The 23,040-nt window shown below is 39.7% G+C and overlaps 1 long non-coding RNA gene across 1 annotated transcript; it reads left to right on the top strand.

Moving 5' to 3' along the window:
• The first annotated feature begins 19,427 nt into the window (after positions 1-19,427).
• On the top strand, positions 19,428-20,362 carry LOC127107506 (uncharacterized). Its single transcript, XR_007795748.1, has 3 exons — positions 19,428-19,896; positions 19,981-20,137; positions 20,297-20,362. It is a non-coding gene; the product is annotated as an uncharacterized LOC127107506 (long non-coding RNA).
• The last annotated feature ends 2,678 nt before the right edge of the window (positions 20,363-23,040 follow it).

Genomic DNA, 23,040 nt, shown 5'->3' with positions numbered 1-23,040 from the left:
ATGATTTCCCTCTACCACATATTGATATGTTGGTAGACAATACAGCTAACTTCAATGTCTTCTCAATTATGGATGAATTTTCCGAATATAACCAGATTAAGATGGCACCCGAGGATATGGAGAAGACAACATTCATCACACCTTAGGGAACATTCTGTTATCGAGTGATGCCCTTCGACTTGAAGAACGCCGGAGCCATGTATCAACGAGCTATGACCACCTTATTCCATGATATGATGCACAAGGAGATTGAGGTATATGTTGATGATATGATTGCTAAGTCGAGAACGGAAGTTGAACATGTAGAGCACTTGTTGATTCTTTTTCAGCGTTTGAGGAAGTACCAGCTTCGTCTGAATCCCAACAAGTGTACATTTGAGGTCCGCTCTGGCAAGTTATTGGGCTTTATTGTCAGCGAAAGAGGTATTGAGGTTGATCCTGCAAAGGTCAAAGCAATACAAGAGATGCTTGCGCCCAAAACTGAGAAGCAAGTCTGAGGTTTTCTTGGCCGCTTGAATTACATTTCCAGATTCATATCCCACATGACTGTCACATGTGCGCCGATATTCAAGCTCCTCCGGAAAGATCAGTCCCATGATTGGACCGAGGATTGCCAGAAAGCTTTCGATAGTATCAAAGAGTATCTGTCTGAACCTCCAATCCTGTCTCCGCCTGTAGAAGGAAGACCTTTGATCATGTATCTCACAGTCTTTGAAGACTCGATGGGTTGTGTACTTGGTCAGCAAGACGGATCAGGGAAGACAGAGTATGTTATTTACTACCTAAGTAAGAAGTTCACTGATTGCGAGTCTCGATACTCAATGCTTGAGAAGACATGTTGTGCCTTAGCTTAGGCTGCTAAGCGCCTACGCCAGTATATGATAAATCATACAACTTGGTTGATATCTAGAATGGATCCAATCAAGTATATATTTGAGAAGCCTTCTTTAATTGAGAGGATTGCCCGTTGGCAGATGTTGTTATCTGAGTATGATATTGAGTATCGAGCTCAGAAGGTTATTAAAGGTAGTATCTTGGCTAACCACTTGGCACATCAGCCGATTGAGGATTATCAGTCAGTTTAGTATGATTTCCTAGATGAGGAGATTCTATATTTGAAGACGAAAGATTGCGATGAGCTTACACTCGATGAAGGCCCAAAGCCTGGTTCCAGATGGAGTATGGTATTTGATGGCGCTGTAAATCAATATGGAAATGGTATTGGGGCAGTGATTATTACTCCTCAGGGCACACATATTCCTTTTACAGCAAGGCTAACTTTCAAATGCACGAATAATATGGCTGAGTATGAGGTCTGTATTATGGGATTGGAGGAATACATTGATCTGAGGATCAAGCATCTCGATGTTTATGGTGATTCGGACCTCATTCTCAATCAGATCAAGGGTGAATGGGAGACGAATCAGCCTGGTCTTATTCCATAAAGGTATTATGTGAGGAGGATTTCAATGTTCTTTACTGAAGTTGATTTCCATCATATTCCTCGAGATGAGAATCGGATGGCAGACGCTCTTGCTACGCTTGCTTCGATGATTGTGGTAAAACTGTGGAATGAAGTTCCCAATATCACCGTGATGCGCTTGGATAGACCAACTCATGTATTTGCAGTTGAAGAAGTAAAAGATGATAAGCCATGGTATTATGACATCAAGTGCTTCCTCCAGAACCAGGTTTATCCGCCTGGGGCATCTGTGAAAGATAGGAAGACTTTGAGAAGATTGTCAGGCAGTTTCTACCTCAATGGCGAAGTGCTTTATAAGAGAAATTTTGACATGGTTCTGCTCAGATGCGTGGATAGACACGAAGCAGACCTGTTGATGACTGAGGTCCATGAAGGTTCATTTGGTACCCATTCCAATGGACATGCCATGGCTAGAAAGATGTTGAGAGCAGGCTACTATTGGCTGATAATGGAGTCTGACTGCTGCAAATATGTAAAGAAATGCCATAAGTGTCACATTTATGCGGATAAGATTCATATTCCCCCGACACTTATGAATGTGATTTCATCACCATGGCCTTTCTCTATGTGGGGAATTGACATGATTGGCATGATTGAGCCGAAAGCGTCCAATGGACATAGGTTTATTCTTGTAGCAATTGATTACTTCACTAAGTGGGTTGAAGCGGCGTCATATGCAAATGTGACCAGGCAGGTGGTTGTGAAGTTTATCAAGAATCAACTCATATGTCGTTATGGTGTGCCAGATAAGATCATTACTGATAATGGATCTAACTTGAACAACAAAATGATGAAAGAGCTGTGTAGTGAGTTCAAGATTGCACCCCATAATTCTTCTCCTTATAGACGCGAGATGAATGGGGCTATTGAAGCTGCTAATAAGAATATCAAGAAAATTATCCAAAAGATGGTTGTTACGTACAAAGATTGGCATGAGATGCTGCCATTTGCTTTGCATGGATATCGTACATATGTCCGCACTTCAACAGGGGCAACCCCTTTCTCTCTTGTTTATGGCATGGAGGCCGTACTCCCAGTAGAGGTGGAGATCCCATCAATGAGAGTCTTGACATAGGCCAAGTTGACTGATGCTGAATGGGTTCAGAGTCATTATGACCAGCTGAATTTGATTGAAGAGAAGAGATTGATTGCCATGTGTCATGGTCAGTTGTATCAGCAGAGAATGAAGAAGGCTTTTGATAAGAAGGTCAAGCCTCGTGTGTTCCGAGAGGGTGACCTCGTGCTCAAGAAGGTCTTGTCTTTCGCGCCCAATTCCAGAGGCAAGTGGACTCCAAACTATGAAGGTCCATATGTTATTAAGAGAGCCTTTTCAAGCGGTGCTCTGATACTTACCACTATGGATGGGGAGGATTTCACTCATTCTGTGAATCAGGTGCAGTCAAGAAATACTTCGCCTAAAAATAAAAACAGAATAGCTCGCTAAGTTGAAAATCCGAAAGGGCGGCTTAGGCAAAATGAGCGTCTCGGTGGATTGAAAACCCGAAAGGGCGATCCAGGCAAAATTTAGAGACATAAAAAAAATGATTATATGCGTCCCGTTAGATTGAGTACCTCATCCTGGGGCAATCTAGGCAAAAATTAGGGATTTGGCAAGTAACTGCATCCTGACAAGACTGTGTTCTACAACTGTCATCCATCAGAGATTCTTGTTCATTCGTCATCAACCAAATCTTCGAATACATCGAATTCAGAATTGGTGGAGAAATGGTCATTCTGTTCAATGTAGCCCTTTTCCAATATATATCACCAATTTCAAACTTGTAAAGATCTATGGAGTCTTGCCATTTGCAGACCACCATTCCATCAAATAAACTCGAGCCTTTATCCAATTATTTGCACTCTTATTTGTTTCTATTCAACAAACGTTTTGCATGCTTTTAATTGAGCAAATATCATTGTTTTGAAAAAAATAAATTTTTCATAACTTGTTTTTAAACAAAGTGAACATTCACAATGACAAAAGGATACTTAGGAGATCCTCAGTGCTCTCCCAAGGGTGGTATGATCCCCAACAGGGTCAGACATTTATTCATATCCCTGGCATGATTGTATCTTCTCCCTCCGGAGCCCTCTTTTATGGTTCATCCCCGAGTGGTAAGCTTGTTGAGATGTTCACCACTCTCCCCTTCAGCGGAAGAGCGATCTTTTCTCCTCAGCAGGTGTGATCTCCTTGGTGAGTTTGGTACTTGGTGTCGGATCACCAGATTCCTCTTATATCCCTCAGATGGATTCCCCAGTAGAGTTGCTTTTGTGGCAGTTTCTGCCTGTGCAATGAACTTTTTCCCCAGCCGGATTGACTGATGATTCATCCCCCAGAGATTTTGTGATTTCCTGGTATCTCTGATTCCCCGGCAGATTGGATACTCTCCATTGGAATTTTGAGCTTCCTCCCTTGAGATGTAGTACCGGACGGCTGTGTGCCTTTTCCTTTGGAGCTGTTTGTGTTAGAATGTTTGTTTGTCAGCATTCATCATACATAAATCACGCATATGTGCATATAACCCTCAAACATTTGGATATTCATATTGCATTTTTTGCCATATATCTATTGTTTGTTATCCTCTGCTAGTTAGTAATACATTTCCCAAGCAGATGTCGGTGTCTGATCCCTCAATATAGAGTCAGCCCCTTTAAGCAGAAAGTATTTATCTTTCCTTCCGCATTCCCCACTGAGTTATATCCTCGTGGACGACGGTTGTTTCTGCTTCCTCCCAACACATATATTGGGATGTGTTCCCCTATTGAGTTATATCCTCATTAGGATGAGTCTCGATTAAGTTTGCCTTTTTGGTTTGATCCTAAATTGGCCTCTTGTGATTGTCTCTGGTGTTTCCCTATGGTAAATGAATAATTGCTCAGTAATCAATAATTATTCACCTTATCCTCAGCGGGGTTTGTGGTTTTCTACCCTTATACCGGTAGTTGTAAACCCTATTTTCCCCCCTTTGCAGAGTTAACCATTATTGTTCATCCTAGTTGATGACAGTTACTCTTCCGTGGTTTTCTACCCAGTATCCGGTAGATATAATCCCCTCTTTGAAGGTTATCATTATCCAATATTCGGTATTGATATTCCCTCCTTCTTTCGGATAATTGCTCTGATTAAGCAATTTTATCTCTAGCGGGTCCTCTTTCATTTACCGTTTGCCGGTAATGTTTGTTGCTCCCCTTGTTTGGTCATCATTATATACCTAGTTTTGGTATCCCGATGCCTTTCTCCATCGGTCGATTTATCCTTTATTAACCCAGTAACCGGTTGTGGATGATCTTCCATGCGAGTATATTATCTACGTTCCGACGGTAATAGATAATATATCTCATGCACTCTTTGGTCGAAGCCTTTTGTTCTTCCCCAGTCGAGTAAGATTCGTATCCCTGTTTTGGAATCGAATGTCCATCCCATAATTGAGTTTGTGTTCTGCCCTCTTTTTGGATGATGAGTGTTTTGGGAATATTCCCCAATTCATGCTTTGGTTGGTCACCTATTATATGCCCAGTAACTGGTATCCCTGGTGTTCCTTCCTTCTGCTCCCTATTATGACTTTGGTCCCCTGTGGAGTCAGATTTTCCTGAGTTGAGATATACCTTTTAGGTCTTCCTCAGATGATTTGGTTGATTGATATCTCTCACCCTTATACCGGTCTTAGATATTCATTCTTCCCGAGCTTGTTGGTCTCTCACCCTTATACCGATGATCAAATCACATGTTTTATTGAGCTTGTTACCCAGTAACCGGTAACACCTCATCCCGCTGCTTCCCCAGGAGAGTCTTTTTAGACATCCCCAGCGAGGTATCTGTTGTGGATCGCCTTTTGCTGTGTTGGCATATTCCCCAACACATGCACCTTCGAGTCAGCTCGATGTCCTTCCATTGGGTTTACGCCCTTTGGGATTTTGTTCCCCAAGTTTCAAGTCGTGACCTGCTCACGCGTTTTCATCCCTTTACTCCCCGGTAGAGTTCCTTCCCCATGGAGTGGATAACTCATAGGGATTATCAAATTCCTGTTGATCTTTTCTTCTTTGTGGACACATATCCCCACAGAGTTTCTTTGTTTTGCATACATACATATGCATTATGAGGTCTCTTAGGGACCAAAATTTGTCTCTTTGTTATTATTTAAGCCCATTCTACCTCGTCGAGACGAATATTTTAACCTTCACTTCTCCTGATAGAATGACCTTAAATAGGGGCATCTGTAAGACCCCAATTTTGTCCCTAAGATCCCTCATGGCATCATAACATTGCATTGCATAGCCTCAATGATCATTGAGCATCTTGGCTCACTTTCCCTTTGGATAGGGATCTCTTGTGAGTGGTTTGAGATCACCAAGCATGCTTTAATTTTATATCATTGCTTTTCTTGTTTTATTTACTAACCAAAAGCACAAAAATATGTCACTAACATCTTTTGTTTGTAGCTTAAGCAATCACCAGGTCAAGAGCTTCAAGAAGATCCTTTGTGCAAGATGTCGCACCTCGAAAAAAATGGGGATACGACTTCAAAGCGAAGCGCGATCGCACGCTCGCAATGATGGACTGAACAGAGTCGCCACCGAACTTTATTTATTCCTAAAAAGGAAAGGGGAAATATCGATAAAACCCAAGACAAAAGAAAGGATAAGATATGGTCATCGCAACCAAATCAGGGTTCGGGAGTCGATTACGCAAGGGGAAGGTATTAGCACCCCTCACGTCCGTTGTACTCAACGGGAACCATTAGGTCAGTTGTGTGTGTTAATGTTAGTTAACATATTAGGTTTTTCGAATTATTAGGTGGGAAAGAAAGAAAAGATGAGAAGAGAATGTTTTTGGATTTTTGACGAAGGACTAAACCTAAGTTTTTTATTAGTGGGCCTGACAAGATTTACAAATCCTGCTCCTACGTATCTCAAAAGAGAAATCAAGGCTTACGTAGTTCTGGGTAGAAAAATGTTTGTTTGTTGGTCGATTTTAGCGAAAGCTATACTGTATTAATCGACGAAAAACATTGTTTTACCCAAAACAGATGAGGAGTGGACGCATACCACACATCGAACGGATTTATAAATCTACATTCGGAAAAGCGTCATTTATCTCTACTCAACAATCGTGGCCGAAACATTGTTTTGTATCACTTAAGACAATATATCTTTCATTTATGAAAAAGGTTTTTGATTAGTCGCACGGCGGCGAGAAAAAGTTTGATTGGTTGGATGTATTTTGAGTGATGGCGAGAACTTGGATGAGCGAGATATACATCTCGAATCCTAGCCTCAGGAGTGCGTGGTATACACCACGTTCCATTTCCATCTCATTTGAAAAAAGTGTTTTAATAAAGATTAGGTGTTTTGGAGTTTGAAAGACGAGCACTTATGACTTGCAAGCTCTTACAGCTTGGGTCTAGTACTCGAGACTACGTCTGGACATTCCACCCAGGCAATCTGTTTCTTTCCAATACTGCTTAAGAAAATGATTCGAATATTTATGAATGTTTTGGAGGGAAGACGAATATTTATGGCTTGCAAGCTCTTACAGCTTGAGCCTAATATTCGGGATTACGAATGGATATTCCCTCCAGGTAATCTTTTTCTTCCGACTTTATTAAGAAGAGATTTTGAATCTTGGAGTGTGAAAGAGAAGACGAATATTTATGGCTTGCAAGCTTTTACAGCTTGAGCCTAATATTCGGGATTAGAACTGGATATTCCCTCCAGGATAATCTTTTTCTTCACGTTTTATTTAGAAAATGATTTGAATATTAAAGAGAAGACGAATATTAACGGCTTACAAGCTCTTACAGCTTGAGCCTAATATTCGGGATTACGACTGGACATTCCATCCAGGTAACCTTTTTCTTCACGTTTTATTTAGAAAACGATTTGAATATTAAATTAAAACAAATAAAGTACCGAGGTTTGAAATTATTGAAAGTTTAGTTGATGTTGCTTAAGAGCTCATTGTAAGAAGGCCCAAGAGTAAGCCATGTGAGGTTGATGGCGATGCTTAAAAGCAATCGACTTACAAGGGTATGAAAATGGGCTCGACATTGAATCGAGAAAAAATGTGATTTTAATAATTTTAAAATGGTTTTGAATGAATGATGCAATTAAAAGAAAACAAATCTATGTTATTAAACAATAATAAAAAAAACTATGAGTAATAAAGTATAAACATAAAAGAAAATGTTAAAAGAAAAAAAACTACACATAGAGGTATCGAACCCACTACACTAAAGACCTAGAAACCACTCCTCTGCACCAGGCCACTTATAATTAGTTATCATTTACAATGTCAAATGGGCTTTATAAATCAAGAAAAGATTGGAACAAAAAATTTAAAGAAAATAAAACCAAAATAATAATAATAATAAAAAAGACTGCTGGATTACCCCAAAAACAATCCAGCCGCCTGGCTGTTGGATTTTAGAGGTTAGGAATTGGGAATATTAAAAAACATTTAACTAAAACCTAAACCAATAAATCATAGTTAATGACCATTGAGAACTCTAAACGTTCAATTAGTGGAGATTAAATGGTTTTTAAACACACTTAAAGTAAATAATAAAAAAAAAGAAAATGAATGAATTGGCGTTCACGAAGGGACAGACTCTCCCTCTCTCAATCTCTCAATCCCGTTCCCAATCTCACAATGCTCTCTCAATCTCTCCATCATTCGCTCGTCCTCAACCTTCCTCAATCACTCCGTCTCACAATCACTCTCAACCTTACTCACAAAATCGTTCTCTCCAACTCACGTCTCTCACATCATAACCCTCTCTCAAACGTGCGTTTTTCTTAATCGCTTCCGAATCATAAAAGAAATCAATGGCTGAAGCAAAAAAAGCGCTCACCTCCGGCGGTAAAAACGGCAATGATGAAGCTTCAAACTCTTTCAACTCTTCAAACCAGGTTTATCTTTGATTCTCCGATTTAGGGTTTTTTCTGTTTGGTATCTTTTAATGCCGCCTCCGATTTTTTCGAATTGTAGCTTCTCCTCTCCTCACTAATCCCTTCACTATTTATCCTCTACGAATTAGGGTTTTCAGGATGGCATATGGAGCTCAAAAGAGTATCCTGCAAAACCCCCTTCTGGGTGGTCAGGGTTCGGTCGCCCTAATCGATGCTTGGGTTGGAACAGGTAAACTGGGTTTTGCTTTCTTCTACGTTTTTGTCTCAATTCCAAATTGGGAACTTTTTGGAATTTTACTGCTTTGGCTAATTAGTTGTATTTTTTACTGCAGTGAAAATTTGAACATCGGTTTCGGTTTTTTTAGCATATAATTCTTTTGAGAGATTCCTTAACTCCTCATTTTGATCAGCAAATTTCTCAATTGATTCTTTAGCAAGCTCAAGGTCATAAATTGATCTAGTTAAGACCTTTTCAGTGTCAGCAAGAGAAGCTTCAAGTTTTCTGTTTTGAATCAGTATATTATCAAGCTGACTTGATTTAATCTCTAGCTCATACCGAGCTTGGCTTAGAGAAATTATTAACTGCTCAGTCTGGTCCTTAATTTCCTTACTGTTAGAAGCCAATTCCTGCAACAACCTACAGTCAAAAAGTAAGCCCTCTAGTAACTCTTGCTTCCTCTCTAAGTCCTTTTTTAGAGTCATATGTTGAATAAGTTTACACTGGGAATTCTTTGATTGTGATTTTTCAAAAATGCTTAAATCAGACTTAATTTGAATAATTTGTTGTACAGGCTTTACCACATTTGCATTAGAAATTTTGACTCAAAATTGCCACGGCAAGCTGAGCCATCTCCAAAAGCATGCCGGTAACCTCCCTGCGGTACCGACAAGCGGATGAATTGGTCGAGGTAAGTGCATTATGTCCTCTTCTAGAATGATATCTCCTGTTGTAGCCACAATTTGGATTTTCAAATTATCCTGATCAATTTTTCTTTCAATGCAGGAATGCAAAACGCAGTTGTTATGGATGCATAGGCCGACTTGACCATGCTGTTAACGCCCGCCTGTAGGTTACCCAGCATTGCATAATCTGTTGTAGGAACTTGGTGAAGCGCCTTGGATGAATTGGAATGCTGCTTTGGAAACCAAAACTGCAACCTGATGTGAACCACATGCAACATCTCCTTTTGATTTTTCCTTTGGTTTTGGGGTATTGACTGTCGCGATTTGGTTTGACCTCTGCAGGTTATGGCTGGTGTGATCGGTTATGGACCAGGGGCACAATTGAAACAGGATGGGTATATCTTGCTGCAAGATGACCAAGACCTTGTTAAGCCAGCGACACCAATGAAGTTCTACACATGTATCATGCTGTAAAATACATATGTACCGGCAGAGCTATCAAATTAGACGAACCAACCAACGTCTTATTTTGCACCATGTCCCACAAATTGTAATAAGTTAACTATCAGAAGCAATTCGTCCTATAATTATTACCCAATCACAATAACAGCATCCTCGTCGTCAACCGAAGTGAGCAACGAAATAACAATTAACACTCTATTATAGCTTCTGCTGTGGGGAGCCAAACAATTATCAGCGGCAACTTCGATCATAAATCCAAGTCAATCTCTTGGTTTCTTCCCACGAGTTAAGGTCGTTCATGCATCCGACAAAATACATGGTCAAGTCCACTCGAGGAAATATCATGTGATTTTACAGGAGATAGAGTTGCACCAGATGCAGCTACCCTTTGCTGTTGTTGAATACTAGGTGGATTTCTCCCGTTGATTGCCAGCAGACGTCAGTGTCTCATCAAAGAGGATTCACGTCACCAGTAGAGGTATTTTAGTCATTGCTTTGATTGATTACTGTAATTATTTCATAGCTATTTATCTGTAGTGTATTACATCTTTGCTGGAACGGTTTTTAGGCATTCTACTTGACATTTAATCTACCATGATGCCACACGCATTTTTCGCTAGACCACCCGAAGAACTTGACATATCCTTTGATGCAGGAAACTTTAAAACTGTTTTTATTTGTTGATTTGTGTGAGCAGGACAGGTTCCTCAATACGTTGCAGGTTGCGATCTTTAGTCAAAGAGCCAAACTCATAGCTTCTTCAAAAATTCAGTTTCGATTTGCATCTACACGGATAATAATCTGGCAGCCCACTTTCTTTCTTACTTCTTGTATTATTGTGGCATCTTGGATTATCCTTTTTAAGGAAATTCCTTGAACCTTGTTGTTTGGAGCGAAGCCACCGAACTTCACATTGCCGACATCGTTCTGATAAGGCAAGTTGTTGATATTATGAGAGTTTTGAGCTAAAACTATGAATGGTGCTCTTGAAGTTTTGCTTGAATATTTATTTTGACATTTCGCTTCTTTGATCGATTTGGTAGGTTGGTGGCTGCCATCTTCATGAACTCTTCAAGCAGGCGAGGTGCCGTTTCCAAAATCTGTTTGAAATCTCTTGCTAAAGATGGAGACAAGATTGCAAACTCACGAGTCAACTGTGCTTGAACTAACAGCTCCGTCTTAACCGGTGCAGGATGTTGCTTCCAAGACTTGGCTTGCTCTTGTTTAATGTTCTTGAGGTCAAGATTCAACTCACTCCTTACCAACATAAAAAGCTTTTGAAGAGGTTCATCATGGGTCCTTTGAACTGGAATTTCCATGTATTCAGCAGCTTTTGTGAAGATGTCCATGACTTAGCAATATGCTCAACAAAGTACTTGTGTGCCTCTGGATCTGGATTTTTTTATCTGGATGGTACTGAATAGAAAGTCTCCTATATTTTTTCTTTATTGCAGACTCTGCTGCTCCAGGCTCTAATCCAAGAATACTAAATGGATCAAAAACCTCAGCCTCAGTATTCTTATTCTTTATGTAATAAACCAGAATAATCATAACCACCCAAAGTAGTAATAACGTCAAGTTACTATATGTTGAAACACTTGAAATCCTCTTAAATATCGATTTGCGGTACTTCCCAGATTTTGAGCAATCATTGCACTGACATTGAATACTCTTTGATTTCTTAGAAACCGCACGACATAACTTAGTTATGGTATAAGGAATTATAGGGATGGCCATTATTGTCAATATAAATATTGGGAACAATGCACTAGTCTCCTCCGAAGCAAGCCATCGTTGCTAACCTTCGGAACCCAACAATTGATGAACCCAGGGATTCCAAGAATTGAAATGACGAAGGTTTGAAATCGAAGGAGAAAGTGATGAGATCTCTCTTTTTTTTTACATTTATTATAAGTTATTCATATGCCATGTATATGGATGATTATGATTGAATAAATGAACGAAGTAATCGAACTATGAATGAGTATGTGGAAATTCTTGAATATGAATGAAGAAATTTCCAATTTAATGACGAAATATGAATGAAAATTTTAAATATGAAATGTAGCATCTTGAATGTGAAATGGAGAATATAAATGTGAATGAAAAAATATGTATGAAATTTCTTTGAATTATGAATGAATGAAAAAATCTCTCGATATGAAGTGAAGAGTTTTAAACGTGAAATGGTCATGAGGAGAAATGCCAATGACTGATTGATGGAAAAAAATTCAGGGCCAAAATCAGGGAATGACACAAGAGATGAGGTATTTTCTTGGGATGAGGATCACATGATTATTATAAGGAGCTTACATGGGCTAGGGTTTCATTTTGAAGCAATTTCACCAAGTGGTAGAGGCTCAAGTTAATCAAGACATTTCAAGGTCATCTGAGGACCAAAAGTCAACTGTGCAGTCAACTGAGGGCTATGAGGTGGGGAAATGAGTTGAGACACCTCAATCATGTTCAAATGGGGTCTATTCATCATTCTAAACATCCATCTTGAAGATTCAAAGGTCATGGCAAAAGTTACTAAAAATGGAAAATGACTTGTAATTCAAAGTTTCCAAATTTGGCAAGTTTTGGTCCACTTTCAACTTGACTTTTCAATGTCAAATAAGTTTCAAATGGATTTTTGGTGAATATGAAAGTTGTAGATTTTTGTCTCCCCTTTCCAAAAAGTCCTAATTCATGTCCATATGATGAATGGTTGAGAAGTTATGGTCATTTGATCACAAGGTGTGCATGGAAATTCAAAATGGCATAACTTTTGATGTAATGCTTCAAATTGGTTCATTCTTTTGGCAAAATGCTTCTCATGTCCAAGTCATCTGAAAATGACCTCATTTGGCTTAATTGTGCAAAGGAATCATGGTCAAATGTTCATTATTTCACACATGTGCAAAATGAAGTAAATATTCACCATTTATTTTTGGCTTAAGATGCAAGCAAAATAACACTTCCATCTTGACCATTGGTTGCTTTTGAGTAAATTCCAACCATAACATGGAGCTGATCACGTGTATTATGGCAAGGAGAGCTTAATTTGCATTTTTTTCAAGATGCTTCATATCTCATTAATCATGATTAACCAATGGAAAATATGATTAGCATTGTCATTAGCATGGAGTATAAAAACAGAAACCCTAATCATAACTGAAAAAACAACCAATTTTAGATCTGAAAATTCAAGAACTCTCCAAAATTCTCTCACTTCGAATTCTCATTTTCTTCACACAAAGCTCAAAGATCTTTGCATATTCTTGATCCTCATGCTTCACTGATCAAGAATCATCCATTGTTTGGAGCAATTCAGCCAGAATTCGAGCAGATCAAGAGCAATCTCATGTTGATGGATTTTGGAAATTGAGGTGAATTCAAGACGTTTCAACCACTTCTTTTTGCTTAAAGCTTCAAAGGAACCTCATAGGAGAAGATCTGGAGCTGTAGAGCTTGAGAGAACACGATTTCAGAAAGCTTCAATTTCAAGTGAGTTGAATTTAACTTTCTCTTTTTGTTGATTTCATGATATAGAATTGTAGATCTTGTTGAGTAGAGCATGTACATATGTTTAGAATTGAAATTGGATGAGTATTGAGGATGTTATGTTAACTGGAAGTTTAGATCTCAGAACTTATTCACTTCGATTTGCAAAACCTAGGGAGAATTAGAGGGAACTAAGTGCATATTTGGATTCAGTGTGAGAAGACGAGTCGAACGGTATAGGACTCTTGAGATTCTGGAAATTTTCACGGCGGAGCCTCCGTGTGTCTCGCCGGAGAAGACGACCGGAGCTGTAGCTCCGGCGTCTGCGTGTGCTTAGGGTTTTGATGATGTGTATGCCATGTGGTTGATGCGTGGATGTTTGATTGGACGCGATTGCTTTGACTGCTGATGGTGCATGCTGACGCATTAAATGAAACGGTGCGTTTCATGTTTCAAATGTGGAGTGTTGGATTGATGAGCGTGCCAGATCCATTGGTTCCTGATTTTTCTGGATTTTATTCAAATATATTTGTTTCCCTCCATTTCCATGTTATTTTCCAACTATTTTGCTTGTTTTGTAAAATGCATGAAAAATGAAAAAATGATCCAAATGAGTCCCAATTTTTTTTTCATAGTTTTGTATTGATGTCTAATTTTTTATGATGTTAATTTCATGAATTGTTGATGTCTGGATTATTATTTGTGAATTTTTGAATGAACATTGTGCTAATTTGATCTATTGCATTCAATGCATTATGAAATCCTCATCTTTGAGCCATCTGATCTAATTTTTTGCATACATGACATTCATACATCATATGAATTTTTGGTCACTGGTTTGGAATTTTTCTCACATGTTATCATCATTTTTGACACATAGAGAATAATGTGACAATTTGTGTCACATTTTTGACATTGAATTGGTGCATTTTTGGTCACATAACATTTGCATCATTCTGGATTTGATTTTTTGCGTGATGATTAATCATGACATGAGGAATTTGTACAAAAAATCTCAAAGTCATTGCATGCATTTATGATTTGATATGAATTTTCTAAGTTGGAAGTTCATTTTGTGCCTATTTTTGGTCATTGCATGGCATAGGCAATTTGAGGAACTTGGTTATAGATTTGATGTTGGTCCTTTTGAGGACATTTAGTGGAGTGTTTGAAGGTGTAATGTGTAGAAGGGTGGGTTCTGGTTTGGGCATTTGGTTAGGTTTTGAATTCATCTCTTATGCTTTTGTTTGTTGGTGTTTTGTTGTGTTGTTTAAATGCACATAAACTAACTTTGTCTTGTGTTTCAGGTTTGGATACTCATCATTGATCTTTTGAGATACAAATGCATTTGAGTACTTACCTATTGTTGTTTTGTAGGGTTTTAATTGATGTGGTAAACTCATGAGCTCCTTTGGGTCCTAGGGCACTTATGCACTGATTTGTGTAACTGTTCGAGGGTTTCACTGTTTGTCTGCTGGTTTTATGACTGAAGTACTAATTGTTTAGTCTTTGTATAGGTACCTTAGTTGCTTGCTTGCTTTAGCTCTTTTTTGAGCATTTGATTGTGGTTGACACACCACTCAGGTAGTTAGCTTCTTACTTCATGTAGTCTGAAGTCCTGTCACCTTTTTGGCAAGCATTTTGCTGGCAAGTCCTCCTTCAGAGGCTCTGTTTGTGTTTGTTTAAAATTATGCTCAAAGACCTCCAAGAAGAGGCATGTTATATTTGATAAGACCTCCAAGAGAAGAGGCAATTGACGGATAAAAGGGATTAGTATCCAATCCCCCGTTATTCAGTGTGTCGTTCTTTATGCTCGCACTACGTGTTGATGCTTCTGAACATATGCCCCAGATCTTTGTCCAAAGTCTGTCAAGTGGAAAAGGATCCCACTTTCTGGATCCCCACGCTTTCTTTGTCATGAGCTCACCCTGGCCAGGGTTAAGAGCATGAGGTCTCATCCTCATTACCATTTTGATCAGCTTCACCCTAACGTTCAATGTTAGTGGTTAAGAGCTACAGATTACCCTTTACAGTTTGGCTTGTTTGTCGAGGTTGACATGACCCCTCTTGACTAAAGCCACCCATTGTTTGAGCCTCTTGTATGGATATAGTGTGTGATGTTTGTTTACTTGTGAGTTAAGTTCTTGTTAGAGACCTCAACTTAGGGATGTTGATTGCATGACAACTATTAGGCTCGAGTCTTAATCTCCCTATTAGTTTGTTGTTTCCCTGGTCTCTGGTTAGGAGAGTGTTTTACCCCATGGAACTTTTGATGTGTGTGCTCTTGAACTAGGAGTTTCCATTTGAGCTTAATTGGAGGATCATTACCATGTTCATCCTAATGGAAGATACAAGATACATTGAGGATCTCTTATGAGACTTGTTTGATTGCTTATACTTTGTGCTTGCTTATTCCAAAGTGTCGCAACCCGAAAAATACGGTATGCGAAAAAAAACAACCGGCGAGAAAAGAAATGACAGAAGAGTCACCACCGTGCGTTATTTATCCCAAAGGAGGGAAAGGAAACGCTCGAAGTAAACCTGAAGAGAGGAAAGGAAAAGACAAGGTCTCGCAACCAAATCTTGGGTTCGGGAGTCGATTATGCGAAGGGAAGGTATTAGCACCCCTACGCATCCGTAGTACTCTACGGGATCCACTCTTGTTGTTCTTGTCTAAAGGGTGTGTGTTTATCTAATGTACTGTTTACTAAAAGGGTCAAGAGAAAAAATGACTCGCACAGATATCGCATCCATTGCATACGTATCTCATCTGAATATGAGAATCAGAGTCTTCGTAGCTCGGTTACCTAAGGGTTAAGGATAAGTGTGCTCGCTAAGACATCGCGTCTTATGCCTACGTACCTCATCGGGAATGAGAATCAGAGCAAAACGTAGTTCAAACTAACTACGGGAATAAGGGTCTCGATTGCAACTAGGGCAAGAGAAAGGGAATGTCTCGATCGCAACGAGGGCGAGAGAAAAGAATCGCAACAAGGGTGAAAGCAAACAAGGATTTTTTGTTAGTCGTTAGTCAAACTCGGCAAGACATCGCATCTTGTGCCTACGTATCTCATCTGAACATGAGAATCAGAGTTGTCGTAGTTCGGCTCACGCACGCCAAACAAACAAACACACAAGCAGGCAAACATGGAGCCTGAATGCCAATCATTGGACTTACATCAGCATCCGAACCAAAACACACACAAAAAGGCAAACGTGGAGCCCGAACGCCAATCACTGGACTTACATCGGCATCCGAACCGAAACACACGCAAAAAGGCAAACGTGGAGCCCGAACGCCAATCACTGGACTTACATCGGCATCTGAACCGAAACACACGCACACTGGAACCCGAATGCCACTCGATGGTCTTACATCAGCTTCCAAGCACACAACAACCAAACAAGTTAATAGGGAGTCGGGAACTCGAGCCTATAACTGTCAAGCACACACACAAAAAGAAAGAAAAGGGTGAAAAACAAAAAGGGTGCCCGGAGAGATCTCACACGATCTCCTGCCTACGTACCTCATCTGGTATGAGAATCAGGGCGACGTAGTTCCCCTACATAGGGGTTGCCATCTGAATATGGGCTTACAAAAGGAGGACACCAGTTGTGTCAAAGGAGAGTGGGCAACGTGTTCACGTCCTAGCAGTAGGTGTCGCAGCTCGCTGAATCGAGTCTTAGGCAGTTACCTCTTTGCAATAGAACGGACTACATGCCACAGGATCGGAGACGCTCGGAAAGGTCTAGAAGTGGGGAAGCTCTGCCCTAAAGTTGTCATGCAATATGTACTTAAGTGTTAGGATTTACAAATGGGAATATCTACCTAATGTTAGCATGCAAAGGAATATGGGAATCCTACCTATGTTATCATACAAAGGGTTCTATCTAATGGGTGCTACCTAATCGGAACAAGAGTTGACGAGTGGAGCAAGGAGAAGTGTTAGGGATAAAGGTAGATGGCGATGCATGAAGTAACCGACTTACAAGGTTGATGGCGATGCATAAAGCTATCGACTTACAAGGTTGATGGCGATGCATAAAGCAATCGACTTACAAAAGGGTGGATGAATACGTGCTGGTTCTGTTAGGTTTTGAAAAATGATTACTCGATGTTGGATCGAGGTTTTGATCTTGCTTTGAAATGGTTATCGAATGTTCATTTTATTTCTTGTATTAACAGATGAATAAAGAATGAAAGAATAAATATTATACATTTCATGGGAGAGGGATACATTTGTTATGAATGGGGGTTGTCATGGCAATCAAACAATATAAATATATGCCTCATACATCACACAAGTAGGCAATAGTTAATCAAACAAGTAAGATATAAACAAGTATATAATCAAATCAAATAATCAAAGAATGAAATAATGAAACAATAAACAATGTATGAGTGTAAGTGTAAGGGAACCGGCTCATTGTAAGAAAGCCCAAGAGTAAGCTATGTGAGGTTGATGGCGATGCTTAAAAAGCAATCGACTTACAAGGGTGTAAAAAATGGGCTCGATATTAAACCGAGAAAAGTATGATTTTTATAGTTTGAAAAAATGGTTTTTGAACTAAATTCAAATACAATAACTATGCATTATTAACAAATGAAATTATAAGTATATTAAACGTGAAAAGAAGATATTAACAAAATACTAAGAGGATAAAAAATGCTAAAGGAAGATAAAATCAAATAATAAGCAAAAAGTGTCACACATGAGTATTGAACCCTCCCCACCTAATATTATGCAACTGCCATCTCTCCACTAGGGCACTCAACAATATTTACTATTGAGATGCTATCATAAATATATGAACTGGGCTGACAAATTTATAACAAAAACCATTCAATCGCTATCGTCTCCTTCACTCTCTCTCACATTCTCACCAGAAAAACCATTCAATCGCTCTCTCGCCCATGTCGCTCAACCTCATCTCTCAATCTCCATTATTCAAACGCTCCTCACCTCACGTTTCTTTCAATCTCTCAATGAAATCTCTCTCGCACTCGACCTTAAGCTCAGCGAATCAATCTCTCTCAACTCTCACAACATTTTCAGACAACAAGCTAGGAGAAAAATAGAGAGAAAGAAAGAAAGGTCCTTACAAAATGTCGCAGCGGTGGCGGTGAAGAACGTACAGGTGCTGGCCTCGAGGTAATCAATCTTGGGATTTTTAGGGTCTCTTCTCAGATTTCGCCTCCCAGTTCTTTGTTGTTCTCTAGGGTTTTTTGTTTACTGATTCATTCTCTCTATTTATATTCTGTGAATTAGGGTTACAAATTGGTGCCCTTGTGTTCAAAAGTAACTCTGCAAAGCACTTTGGATGCTCAGAAATTGAATTGCCCTATCCATGTTAGATTCAAGAAAAGGTATCCTTCACAAACTTTCCTCTCTGCTTTGACCTCATACCAATTTGGGATGTTTTTGGACTTTGCCCTCTGACTGTTGGTTAATGATTTTGCACTTTGGATTTTGCAATTTGACTGATTAATGTGTTCCCCCCTTATTTTTTTACCGCAGTAAAAGAATGGTGAGCATGGTTTGCTGCAACCTTGTTGAATTGGCCTTGCATTGCCCTGCTGGATCCCTTCGTTCAGTTCATCAGGTGGTTTAAGCGTGTTGGCATTGTTTTTCTTATGTGAGGCTCATGTTGGTTTTGGCCGCTGCAGGATACAGGACCAATGCATTTGCTTCCAAATTCATGCCTCAAGGATAGCCATTACAACGGGATAGCAAGTCCTGTAAATCCAATGTGTTGGTAGCTCCATTTGGATCAATATTTCATGGCTTGACTTGTGTTCATGGTAGATTGGTCATTGACACACACATTCATGAATTATGCATTGATGCTTCTGGTTGGTTTTGTTTATGTAGGTTCAATGACTTTGGAGGTGCAAGCTGGCGAGGTGAACTGATATTGTAAGTGCATGGCATGTCAGTTGCAGTAGGTTGGTTGTCGTTGGCGGCTAGCGTGGGTGGTTGAGTGGAATCCGGTTCTACCGAGTTTGCTGCATAATGCTTCGGGTGCAGAGTTCTTGTGATATGCTCCCATTTCACCCATGTTCGGTGCTGGATTTGCTTTTGCAGGGTTGCCTCTTGTTGGAGGATATGAATTCTAGGACGTGTGTATCGAAAGATGTTGGTGCATATGTCATGTGAGTTCCTGCAGTATTTTAAAATCTGATGGCACAACGATTCAATTATGTTCTCTTGTCGAAACAACCATTTCAAGGATGCCGTGTGAATTCTTGTAGAAGATAAATCTTCTTTGCCATTACTCATGAGCTGGAATATGATCTCCTCATCTTCTTGACTATAGTAAATATGGTAGTTCATATTGCCAAGACCCCTCAACAAACGGTAGAGGTCCAACAATCGTGTCACCGTCAAATTACCGGTTGTCTCATCATGAAAGTCATTACTATCGCTCAAAGAACCAACTTATCATCTGCAAGTCTTCTATAGTGAACTGGTATATATCCTTGGTAAAGCAGCATATTGACAAGGAGAAAAAATATGGATTGTATGTGCTCCTTTTCTCCGACAGAGAGAGCAAATCAACAGGACCTGAAGGCAGATGAGAAGAAGCCTCTTCAGTAAGTTTCCATGCAACAGATTTATGGAAACTCATCGGCAGCCTCATGGGCAACACAGGTATGAAGAAGACCTATCTTATTTCCTCATTTCATCATTTAGAGTAGGCATCAATTTAAGATGATCCCAAATTTTGAAGCACAGGTATGCACCTGTCTATCAAGACAATAACTTTCTTCAGGAGAGGAACAAACCCTTAGAACAGTTGCAATGGTGAATTGGTCCGGCAACAGTCCACTCTGTAATAAATCAACAAGCCTCCTTAAAGAATATTCCTCTAAACCACTCATAGCACAGTCAGGTATGACGGTGTTCCATTAAATTCACTTTGTACTTCTCGCATAGTAGACACCACCAGCCTTAACATACATATTGATAACACTATTCGCAACAGAGACAAATTGATCCCGTTCCATCCTCATAACATCCTCATAACGGCAACGTGAATCTGTTCTCCCAGTTCTAGCCGGTTAAAATAGCATAAACGTGAAGAGTCTCGGAAGCAGATGGGGAAACATAGAGGAGGCACAACTTGAAGAAATGGAGTTGACAATGGATCTTTGAGCAGATAACAAGGGTTGGCAAATGAGGGATTCAGATCATTATTGGATATAATTACGTGACAGAGGAAGCAGTAACAATAATAGATGTGAGCATGTGTTTATGTTTGCGGTTATGTTGCCGTTATGTCTCATTTGCTCATTGCTTTGATATGATGCAGGGTCGTCGGGTTCATGGATTAATTCTTGAAGAATTCCGTTGTAACCTTTTCATGCAGGAAGTTAGTTTGCTGCCAGCGTTTGCCGGTATAAGTGATTCTCCTACATTAGCTGTTGCAGATGTCGGCTATTGCGTCATGACCTACTATGACTTATAATGCAGGGAATAGTCAATGCCATACTTGCTGTTCATGGTACATCATGGCGCTGAATGAGAAAGCTTGGAACATGGTGGACGATCGGGGTTTTAATGATGCTTTGGTTATTTACACTGAATGTTTTTGGATTCAGTTGGTTTCTTGTTACCCGTTGTTGCTGACTTGTTGTTACTGGTGCATTGCAGGATGCTTTGGTTTGCACTTGTAGGTTTGCCTTGTGACTTGCGTTTCCCGCATTTCAGCGTGAACTCTACTTTTGGATAGTATCTCAATCTCTGATTGACGTTATCTCATACATGTCGAGAAGGACAAACAGTTCTCCCGGTGACCTCTTGCTTCGGGTAACAACCTCTCCGAAACTATGAAGGATAGCGACGTTGTTGCCGGTGGCTTCAGCAAAGCAAGGAGTTTTTTTCTTACGTACTCTTTACCATCAAATATTTGAACACAGGTTTCTTTCTCCGCATAATCAGCAATTTGGTAGGATCTTTATGAAATGAATCCAGTTTCCAATCTTATCCTTCAAACCTTTTATTCTGTTTTTTGAACATCCTTTATACTCAGCCTAACATGCTCAGACTTATCTCCAGGACTGCAACACAGGTGTTTGTATTTATTAGAAAGAGTTGTGGTTGATGGCCTGCTTGAACTATGTGGGGTCTTGTATCATTTGGACTTAGCTCACGATTTGCCAGCAACATCATAAGATTTCTTCCACGACGCAAAACCGCTCAGGAACAACAACAGTTACGACAGCAGTGGAACCAACATTTTCTGGTGCAACAGGTTCCCAACTTCATTCTTAAACCTCAAATAATTTAGTGAAGATTTATCTCTGTCAGCGCTTCCTCCCGCATGACGCCGTATTGAAACCGATCAAGCTTATGATGGACAATACTCGTGGCTGTTATTCCACTTCTCGAATCCTTGTTGAAATTGAGAGAGAGATTCCGACGAAGGCTTATAGTGGAGTGCATAATGGATAGCTTTGTAATGGAAGAAACCAAGAAAAATCAACAACAAACATGAAGATTGGGTGATGTATTGAAGAAAAAGGCCAGGCCAAGTTGGATGGGCAAGAGCAAGTGAGGGTTGACTTTGGTCAGAGTTGACCAAAAAGTCAACCGTTGACCAAAGTCAACAATTGGTCAAAAATGCATTTTTTTTTGTATTTTCTTTATGATTTCTTTGTAAATGGATATTCTATTATCGGTTAGGATGAAAATTAAGGTTTGAGGAATTTGGGTTGACTTTGGTCAAAGTTGACCAAAAAGTCAACTGTTGACCAAAGTCAACAATTGGTCAAAATGGTCAAGACTTGTATTTTCTTGTGTAGAATCAAATGTAATGGTTTAGAATGATGTGAAATGAATTGAAATGGTTTGAAATTTGATTTGAGATTTGGTTTTACCATTGGTTTATTTATAACTTGAATGTTTGACTCTTGAAAAGAAAATAACTTGACTGATAATGAACGGAACCATGAAATGAGACCATAAGGTTAGGGTTTTGGCATAGTATCCATGAACCAATAACATGACTAGAAAGTGGCTTGAAACACAAGAAACTTGGTTGTTCAGATGACCCAGACCATAGATATATCCACAATCACAACACCATGACTTTGGATCAAAACCACAATCCTCATACAAAACCAAAGTAAAGTTAGGCCAAGCATGCCACACAAACATAAAAAATTCAGGAGCAAAATCGGAGTATGACAGCTGCCCCTATTTAAGCGTCTTCAACTAGAGAATATGAAGCAGGATGTTCTTCACATGATCATAGTGGGAGATGGTTAAATACTAAGAAGACCCGGATTTTGATCATGAATCCCTATAAAACAATGCCTGTCAGCATCGTCAAAGAAGCAATCTCAAAAGAAGAATCCGTCTGATACGGTGAAAATCGGCCTGAATACCGAAACAGAAAGTTGACCTGAATACCAAAATAAATGGTAACACAGGAATACCCATGGCCTGAACGTCGCACTAAGCATCGGAATATGAGAGTATCAATGTTGGTCTGATCACCGGAAATCTGGTCTGAACACCACTTCGATCTGGATACCGGAAACTGGCCTGAATGCCACAAGTTGCATCGACTTGATCGTCAGAAACTTCTTCGATCTGAAAATCGGGAAAGACTGGCCTGAATGCCACTTCGGTCTGAATACCAGAAACTTGGCCTGAATGCCACTTCGGTTTGGATACCGGGAACTCTGGCCTGAATGCCACTTCGGTCTGAATACCGGGAACACTGGCCTGAATGCCACTTCGGTCTGGATACCGGGAAAACTGGCCTGAATGCCACTTCGGTCTGGATAC

The sequence above is a fragment of the Lathyrus oleraceus genome, chromosome 7 (assembly GCF_024323335.1).
Source record: "Lathyrus oleraceus cultivar Zhongwan6 chromosome 7, CAAS_Psat_ZW6_1.0, whole genome shotgun sequence".
Lineage (NCBI taxonomy): Eukaryota > Viridiplantae > Streptophyta > Magnoliopsida > Fabales > Fabaceae > Lathyrus > Lathyrus oleraceus.
The sequence above is the reverse complement of the archived record's forward strand: the minus strand, read 5'-3'. Positions and strand labels throughout refer to the sequence as shown.